Here is a 9981-nt window from a genome sequence, read left to right as displayed (position 1 = left end):
GGTAAAAGCTCATCTCGGTTCGAATAATTACACAACTCGGTGGGACCGATTTGGTAATAAGCAAAATAGAGAGTTGGCCAGGCAAACTTGGTGTGACCGATTACATATTCTCGGTGGGACCGAAAAGATTGCAATAGACAACAAAGAGTTTGCAAGCCCATCTCGGTGAGACCGAGATCCCATCGGTGAGACCGAAGTGATTAGGGTTTCTAGTAGTGGCTATGTCAACTGAACTCGGTGGTGCCGGATGGATCATATCGGTAGGGCCGAGTTTGACTTTTGGTTTGGGACATATGTGGATATGAGAAAGTGGTTGATGGCTTTGGAGCATATCACTAAGCACTTTGAGCAAGCAAGTCATTAAGCAACACCTCATCCCCTTCTAATAGTATTGGCTTTCCTATAGACTCAGTGTGATCTTGGATCACTAAAATAGAATATGTAGAGTCTTGAGCTTTGAGCTTGAGCCAATCCTTTGTCCTTAGCATCTTGAAGGGGTTCCACATCCTCTTGTCCATGCCACTCCACTGTTGGACTTATCTGAAATATACTAGATGAAAGTATTAGTCCAACAAGAGATATGTTGTCACTAATTACCAAATCACCCAGGGAGAACTTGTGATTTCAATCTCCCCCTTTTTGGTAATTGATGACAACATAGATCAAAGATTTAAATAAATATATAGAGAAAGACAGGTAAATCTTTGGAAAGACATGTAACATTCATAGGCTCCCCCTACATGTATGCAATCATGTAAGTATGGAACATAAGATCATGTGAGTGCATAGTCATGACAGAGCAAGCAATGAGTTACATGTATCTTGGCTATATGCATCAGAGAAAATAATGTGAATATGGGAAATGTACCTTCATGCTTATGAGTCCTTCTTGCAAACAATATGTACATCAGCAAGAGATCTTCATGCACATGAGTGTGATGCATATACTTACCTTGTGGTCCAGCTAGCTTTGGAAGACATGAACCTGAGTAAGCAAGGTTAGACAACACAGAAACATCTACTAAGCAGAGCAAGAGCAGTAAACCAGAAGAATACCAAGATTTGGGATGACATGTGTAGAGTGAGTACTAGGTACTCTATTTGAGTGTATACATGTCCCCAAAGGTAAATATATGCAATGAATTTTAAGATTTCCTTCCCTAAGATGTCTTGCTCCCCCTGAATCTTATAATGGATATTGGGAGAATATAGGGAATAGAAAATCAGAGCAAAGCAAGCATAAAAACACTATGAACATGTCTTTCCCCTCTAAAGACACGTAACTTCTCTCCTCTTTGAATATCAAGCAACTGGGGTCTTTCTCTTGAAAAGAATGTCTCTCTCCCCTTGTTGCTCTCTCGCCCTGTTGGAGTAATCAAGCTTTGATGTGAACTCTCTCTCCCCCTTTGACATCAATTTCTAGGAAGGGTCTTCTGGAGTGTGAGTCAAAATAGGTTTGGTCCTTGAGTCACAGAGCAAAGCAGCACATAGAATATGATGCTGATAAAGGATAAGAATCATCGAGTGGAGCTGAAACAAAATATGCAGAATGCAAGTGACAGAGTGATTTCACAGCATTGAAATCGGCTACACCGAGTTGATTACTTCGGTGGCATCAAAAAAATTCGGTTTGACCGAAAGAAGCAAACCAGTTTGTCCGAGTTCATCACAGAGAAAATACACTAGTCACCTCAGCTCACTAAGCGAGTAAGATCTCACAAGGATTTGCAATGAATTTGGTGCAGAGAAATGCAGAACAAGAATAAAAGAGAAGAAATCTAGATGAAGTTTTCTTTTGAAAGGGGAACAAATATGCATGAGACAAAATGCAAAAACAAGGAAAGACACTAGAGAACTTCATCTAGAATTGGTCCGCGACAAGGTCACCTATGTTAGAGTATATTGACTTAGGAGTCAAGTGAGGACACCTGATCATATGTCATACTCATCGTTTAAGCTCAAAATGGGGTTGCCATTTTTCATTTAAGCATCTTGATGTATTCCAATGATGTTGAGTTGCTTTGACCCATGTCTTGGAGTAAAGCTTCTCTAAGATGGAATAACATACCTAGGTTGGTGGTGTTTATCTTGATCATGTAGTTGAACTTGTGTGGGATGCTCGATGTTGATGTAGTTCATTGGGAGCACCACTTGTAGTTGGAGTTCATCTACCTACATGAGTTAGCCTTGCAAGGAAGAGCACTTGTGTATCCAAAATGACAATCATGTAATTTCACTTAGGAATTTGTCAAAGGATATATTTGAAGGATTTCATGCTTCCTTGTCTTCAACCACCGTAAAGTAGAGACTTGGTGATATAGAGATTGCTCAGGATGTGAGTGAGTTGCAATCTCATAGATTTTGATCCATCCAAGTACCTACAAGAGTTAGATAACATGCAAGGGTGCAAATGTATCCAAGATATATGATTATCATCATAAGAGAAATATTAAGGATTAGTCATGGGCTCATGTCTTGCATGCATCCAAGTGGAGTTCCTACTCCAAGTTTGAAGCATCAATGATGTTCAATTCACCTCTCAACCTGCAAAACACTTTCTCATCAAGTGGTTTAGTGAAAATATCGGCCAATTGCTTTTCGGTGCGAACATGCTTAAGGTTAATATCACCCTTAGCAACATGATCTCGAATGAAATGACGACGAACTTCAATGTGCTTAGTTCGAGAATGTTGCACGGGATTGTGAGCAATCTTAATAGCACTTTCATTGTCACAAAGCGAAGGAACATGTTTCACATATATCCCATAATCTTTAAGAGTTTGGGTCATCCAAAGTAATTGAGCACAACATGACCCGGCGGCAATGTATTCCGCTTCGGTGGTGGATAAGGATACCGAGTTTTGTTTCTTGGAGGACCAAGACACAAGAGATCTACCAAGAAATTGACAAGTACTCGAAGTGGACTTTCTATCAACCTTGTCTCCGGCATAGTCCGAGTCGTAGTGGCCAACAAGGTTAAAGGATGCCCTCTTTGGATACCAAATGCCAAAGTTTGGTGTATGTATTAAGCATCTCGCTATCCTCTTCACGGCCTTAAGATGACACTTAGCATAATATCGGGACGAGAGGCGCATAGGTATAATAATGAACCAATCATAGAGCGACAAACCTTTTGATCAACGGGTTCACCATATTTGGTCAAGTCAAGATGTCCACTAGTAGGCATGGGTGTACTCATACCTTTGCATTCTTGCATATTGAACTTCTTGAACAAGTCCTTGGTATACTTTGTTTGAGAGACAAAGGTACCTTCCTTAGTTTGCTTGATTTGCAAACCAAGAAAGAACTTGAGTTCACTCATCATGGACATCTTAAACTTCTACGACATAAGCTTCCCAAACTTCTCACTAAAATGAGGGTTAGTTGATCAGCCTTTTTCAATAAGGAACTTGGTCAAGCATTTATACCACGCTCTACGAGCATGTTTAAGACCATAAAGAGCTTTGTGAAGTTTGTAAACATGATTGGGTTCCTTAGGATTAACAAAGCCGGGAGGTTGTTTAACATAAACTTCCTCCTCAATTTCTCCATTTAGAAAAGCACATTTAATGTCCATTTGATATAAAGTGATATCATGGTGATTAGCATAGGCAAGTAAGATGCGAATGGACTCAAGTCTAGCAACCGGGGCATATGTCTCACCGTAGTCCATACCTTCGACTTGAGTGTAGCCTTGGGCGACGATATGTGCTTTGTTGAGAACTACTTGTCCATCTTCATCTTGCTTGTTGGGAAATATCCATTTGGTACCGATGATGTTGTGGTTGTTGTCGGGCTTCTCAACCAATGTCCACACTTGGTTTCTCTCAAAGTTGTGTAGTTCTTCGTGCATGGAGTTTATCCAATCCGGATCTTCCAATGCTTCTTCAACCTTCATAGGTTCAATGCTAGAGATAAATGAATAATGTTCACCAAAGTTAGCCAAACAAGATTTAGAGCGAGTGATTCTCCCGGTTTGGATATCATTGTAGATTTGCTCGACGGGATGGTCTCTAGAAACTCTTGCTCAAACTCGTGAGAGCTTTTGCTTTGATCAGGGTGGAACATATTCTTCATCATCTCGTTCTTCTTCTTGGCCTTCATCATTGTTGATGTTGTCGTTCTCTCATCGTGGTGGAGAAGGAGGTTGATGAGGTTCATCTTGGTGTACTTCCTCGTTTTCTTCATCTTGGTGTGTCTCGCTTGTGGATGCTTCCATATCAACTCTTGGTTCACCTTGTCGTGAGGTAGAAGCTTCCACTTGGATGGACGAGGTACTCTCCTTCACCTCCGTTGGACGAACCTTGCCAATAGACAAGTCTTGGATTGCTTCTGAAGGATCTTTATCTCCTACATAAATCGGCAATTTCTCTACTTGTGAGCCTTTAGATTCATCAAACTTCACATCTACCGTCTCTTCAACCTTTAAGGTGAAATTGTTGTAGACACGGTAAGTGTGAGAGTTTGAGCCATAACCAAGTAGGAAACCTTCATGAGATTTAGGAGCAAATTTAGAACGACGATGCTTATCAAGAATATAGCACTTTGAGCCGAATCCTCGAAAGTATCCAACTTGGGGTTTGTTACCGGTGAGGAGTTCGTATGCCGTCTTGCCGAGTAGCTTGTGAAGATACAAGCGATTTGTTACATGACAAGCCATCTCAACCGCTTCCACCCAAAAGTGCTTTGGCGTCTTGTACTCATCAAGCATCGTTCTTGCCATTTCGATGAGCATCCGGTTCTTCCTCTCAACAACTCCATTTTGTTGAGGTGTGTACGTAGCCGAGAACTCATGTGAAATCCTTTCTTCGTCAAGAAAGGTGTCCACATTTGCGTTCTTGAACTCCGTTCCGTTGTCGCCGCGAACCTTCTTGATCTTCACTTCAAACTGATTTTGGGCCTTCCTAGCGAAGTTTTTGAAGACCTTCTGAACCTACGATTTATCATCGAGAAAGAACACCCACGTAAATCTTGAAAAATCATCAACTATAACTAGACCAAATGAGTTTCCACCGAGACTCTTGTAAGCGTTGGGACCAAAAAGATCCATGTGCAATAGCTCGAGCGGTCTCCTTGTGGTCATGATGTTCTTCACGGGGTAGCTTCCTCCAACCTGTTTTCCTTCTTGGCAAGCGCTGCAAAGTCTATCCCTATCAAATATGACATCTTTAACACCAAGGATATGATCACCTTTAATAAGCTTGTCAAGGTTTGGCATGCCCACATGACCTAACCGCCTATGCCACAACCAGCCTTTAGAAGATTTAGCAATTAAGCAAGTTCTAGGTTGAGCCTTTTTAGTGAAATCAACAATGTATAGATCACCTTTACGTATACCGGTAAAGACCATTTTATGATTATCTCTACAAAACACTTAGCAATCTACTTTGGTAAATAGGACATTGAAGCCAAAGTTAGCTAGTCTAGAAACAGAAAGCAGATTATAGCCAAGAGATTCAACGAGCATGCCATTTTGTATGGAGCTATCATGTGAGATGGCCACCTTACCGAGGCCAACCACCTTACCCTTTGAGTTATCACGAAAAGTGACATACTTTTGAGGGCCGTCGTTTTCAGCAAGCTCACCAAACATATGATTATCTCCGGTCATGTGATTGGTACATCCACTATCAAGGACCCATTCCTTTCCTCCTTCCATGTATCCCCGAAGATTTGCCATAAGACCAAAGTGTCTCATTGCATCATCAAGATCATAGTCACTATCATCATCCTCATCATAGTATCCATGTTCAACATTGTCATGTGGTGGATCAATTCCTAGAGAGGGTGATTCATTAGATAACTGATTTTGACAATAATCATCTTTATGAATTCTAACAGCTTCGGAAATAATATCGCTAATGATTCCAACATTTCCTTTGGCACACATAAGATTTGTAAGCTCAAATAGACAGTCACCAAACTTGGGATCATTGGAATTCATCTTACTCAAGGCAATAGACTTATGGAGAATTTCATCTAGATTTTGCAAGGAATAATTTGGAAATCATTCCTCAAGAAATCTCCATACGGTGTAGGCACACTTAAGAGTAGGCAAGCAACCAATCAAGTTTCTAGGCAAACCTCTAGTAATAAGATCAACGGTTCTAGATTACGAATCATGTCAATTGACTCATCAAGGGTAGGATGCATAGGATCAACATGAGGTGCACAAGGGCTAGTAATGTACTTGTTCAAATGATATTAATTGAAAATCACAAGCATCTCATTTTTTCACTCATGAAAGTACTCTCCATCAAGTATAGGCACTCTATGTCTAATACTCCCCAAAGTAGACTCATCAATCTTCCTCCAATTGTGTTTAAACCAAATCAATGTAGACCAAAGCTCTAATACCAATTGAAAGGATCAAGAAGAGGTGTCTAGAGGGGGGTGAATAGACCCTTAACACACAACATTGGTAGTTTTTAAGTTTTTCAAGTTTAGGTGGAGTTTAAGCACAAGTTTAACCATTCACAATACATATCAAGCAAGCATGCAAAGAGTATATGGGCAGCGGAAAGTAAAGCATGCAACTTGCAAGAAAGTAAATGGATGGGATTGGAGTGTGCAAACGCAATTGGAGACACGGATGTTTTTGGTGTGGTTCCGATAGGTGGTGCTATCGTACATCCACGTTGATGGAGACTTCAACCCATGAAGGGTAACGATTGCGCGTGTCCACGGAGGGATCCACCCACAAAGGGTCCACAAAGAAGCAACCTTGTCTATCCCACCATGGCCATCGCCCACGAAGGACTTGCCTCACTAGGGTAGATCTTCACGAAGTAGGCGATCTCCTTGCCCTTACAAACTCCTTGGTTCAACTCCACAATCTTGTTGGAGGCTCCCAAGTGAGACCTAACCAATCTAGGAGACACCACTCTCCAAAAGGTAATAGATGGTGTGTTGATGATGAACTCCTTGCTCTTGTGCTTCAAATGATAGTCTCCCCAACACTCAACTCACTCTCATAGCATTGGATTTGGTGGAAAGCTGATTTGAGTGGAAAGCAACATGGGGAAGGCTAGAGATCAAGATTCATATGGTTGGATTGGAATATCTTGGTCTCAACACATGAGTAGGTGGCTCTCTTCTCAGAAAATGAGTAGTGGAAGTGTAGGCACATTCTGATGGCTTCCCTCATGAATGAGGAGAGGGTGGAGGGGTATATATAGCCTCCACACAAAATCTAACCATTACACACAATATACCAAACTCGGTGGGACCGAATCAGAAAACTCGGTCGGACTGATTCAGTACACAATGTGACCGTTAGGCAATATCGGTGGGACCGATACGATCAACTCGGTGGGACCGATGTGCAAGGGTTAGGGTAAAACCTCATCTAGGTTCGACCGATTGCACAACTCGGTGGGACCGATTTGGTAATAAGCAAAACAGAGAGTTGGTCAGGAAAACTTGGTGTGACCGATTACATATTCTCGGTGGGACCGAAAAGATTGCAATAGACAACAAAGAGTTTGCAACCCATCTTGGTGAGACTGAGATCCCATCGGTGAGACCGAAGTGATTAGGGTTTCTAGTAGTGGCTATGTCAACTGAACTCGGTGGCGCCGGATGGATCATATCGGTAGGGCCGAGTTTGACTTTTGGTTTGGGACATATGTGGATATGAGAAAGTGGTTGATGGCTTTGGAGCATATCACTAAGCACTTTGAGCAAGCAAGTCATTAAGAAACACCTCATCCCCTTTTAATAGTATTGGCTTTCCTATAGACTCAATGTGATCTTGGATCACTAAAATAGAAAATGTAGAGTCCTGAGCTTTGAGCTTGAGCCAATCCTTTGTCCTTAGCATCTTGAAGGGGTTCCACATCCTCTTGTCCATGCCACTCCCCTTTTGGACTTATCTGAAATATACTAGATGAAAGTATTAGTCCAACAAGAGATATGCTATCATTAAATACCAAAATCACCCAGGGAGCACTTGTGCTTTCAGCGGCATTGTGGGATGAAGCGGCCCAGACCGACCTTACACATACGCTTACGTTAGACAGGTTCCACCGACTGACATGCACTTGTTGCATAAGGTGGCTAGCGGGTGTCTGTCTCTCCCACTTTAGTCAGATCGGATTCGATGAAGAGGGTCCTTATGAAGGGTAAATAGCAATTTTCATATCACCGTTGTGACTTTTGCGTAGGTAAGAAACATTCTTGCTAGAAACCCATAGCAGCCACGTAAAACATGCAACAACAATTCAAGGACGTCTAACTTGTTTTTGCAGGGTATGCCATGTGATGTGATATGGCCAAAAGGATGTGATGAATTATATATGTGATGTATGAGATTGATCATGTTCTTGTAATAGGAATCACGACTTGCATGTCGATGAGTATGAAAACCGGCAGGAGCCATAGGAGTTGTCTTAATTTATTGTATGACCTACGAGTCAATATAAGCGTCATGTAATTACTTTACTTTATTGCTAATCGTTAGCCATAGTAGTATAAGTAATAGTTGGCGAGACAACTTCATGAAGGCACGATGATGGAGATCATGGTGTCATGCCGGTGACAATGGTGATCAAGCCGCGCCTCGAAGATGGAGATCAAAAGCGCAAGATGATATTGGCCATATTATGTCACTTTATGATTTGCATGTGATGTTTGTCATGTTTACATCTTATTTGCTTAGAACAAAGGTAGCATAAACAAGATGATCCCTCACTAAAATTTCGAGAAATGTGTTCCCCCTAACTGTGCACCATTGCGAAAGTTCATTGTTTTGAAGCACCACTTGATGATCGGGTGTGATAGATTCTAATGTTCGCATACAACGGGTGTAAGTTAGATTTAGACATGTGAAACACTTAGGTTGACTTGACGAGCCTAGCATGTACAGACATGGCCTCAGAACACGAGAGACCGAAAGGTAGAACATGAGTCGTATGGTAGATGCGATCAACATGCAGATGTTCATCGTTGATGACTAGTCCATCTCACGTGATGATCGGACCGGCCTAGTCGATTCGGATCAGGTATCACTTATATGACTAGAGGGATGTCTATCTGAGTGGGAGTTCATTAAATAAGTTGATTAGATGAACTTAATTATGATGAACTTAGTCTAAACTTTTCTTTACAATCTATCCTGTAGATCAAATGGCCCACACTATTGTTGCCCTCAACTTCAACATGTTCCTAGAGAAAACCAAGCTGAAAGACAATGGAAGCAACTATACAGACTGGGTCCGTAACTTGAGAATCGTCCTCATAGCTGGGAGTGAGCATATACTCAAAATGTATGGGTTGCACAACCGCTTGTCTCAGCTGGGAGTTAATCTTCTAGATGACTCGGTCATTGACAGAATCTTCCAGTCGCTTCCACCTAGCTACAAGAGCTTTGTAATGAACTACAATATGCAAGGGATGGAGAAGTCCATTCCTGAGTTATATTCGATGCTGAAATCAGCGGAGGTGGAGATCAAAAAGGAACATAAGTGTTGATGGTGAATAAGACCACTACTTTCAAGAAAGGCAAGGGTAAGAAGAACTTCAAGACGGACGGCAAGAGAGTTGCCGCGCCCGGTAAATCAGTTGCCGGGAAGTAGCCAAAGAATGGACCCAAGCCTGAGACTAAGTGCTTTTATTGCAAGGGAAGTGGTCACTGGAAGGGGAACTGCCCCAAGTACTTAGCGGATAAGAAGGCCGCCAACTCCAAAGGTATATATGATATACATGTTATTGATGTGTACCTTACTAACGCTCGTAGTAGCTCCTGGGTGTTTGATACCGGTGCGGTTGCTCACATTTGTAACTCAAAACAGGAGCTGCGAAATAAGCAGAGACTGGCGAAGGACGAGGTGACGATGTGTGTCAGGAATGGTTCCAAGGTCGATGTGATCGCCGTCGGCACGCTACCTCTACATCTACCGTTGGGATTAGTTTTAAACCTCAATAATTGTTATTTAGTACCAGCTTTGAGCATGAGCATTGTATCTGGATCTCGTTTCATGC

The sequence above is a fragment of the Triticum dicoccoides genome, chromosome 4B (genome assembly GCF_002162155.2).
Source record: "Triticum dicoccoides isolate Atlit2015 ecotype Zavitan chromosome 4B, WEW_v2.0, whole genome shotgun sequence".
Classification (NCBI taxonomy): Eukaryota; Viridiplantae; Streptophyta; class Magnoliopsida; order Poales; family Poaceae; genus Triticum; species Triticum dicoccoides.
This window is presented reverse-complemented; position numbering follows the sequence as displayed.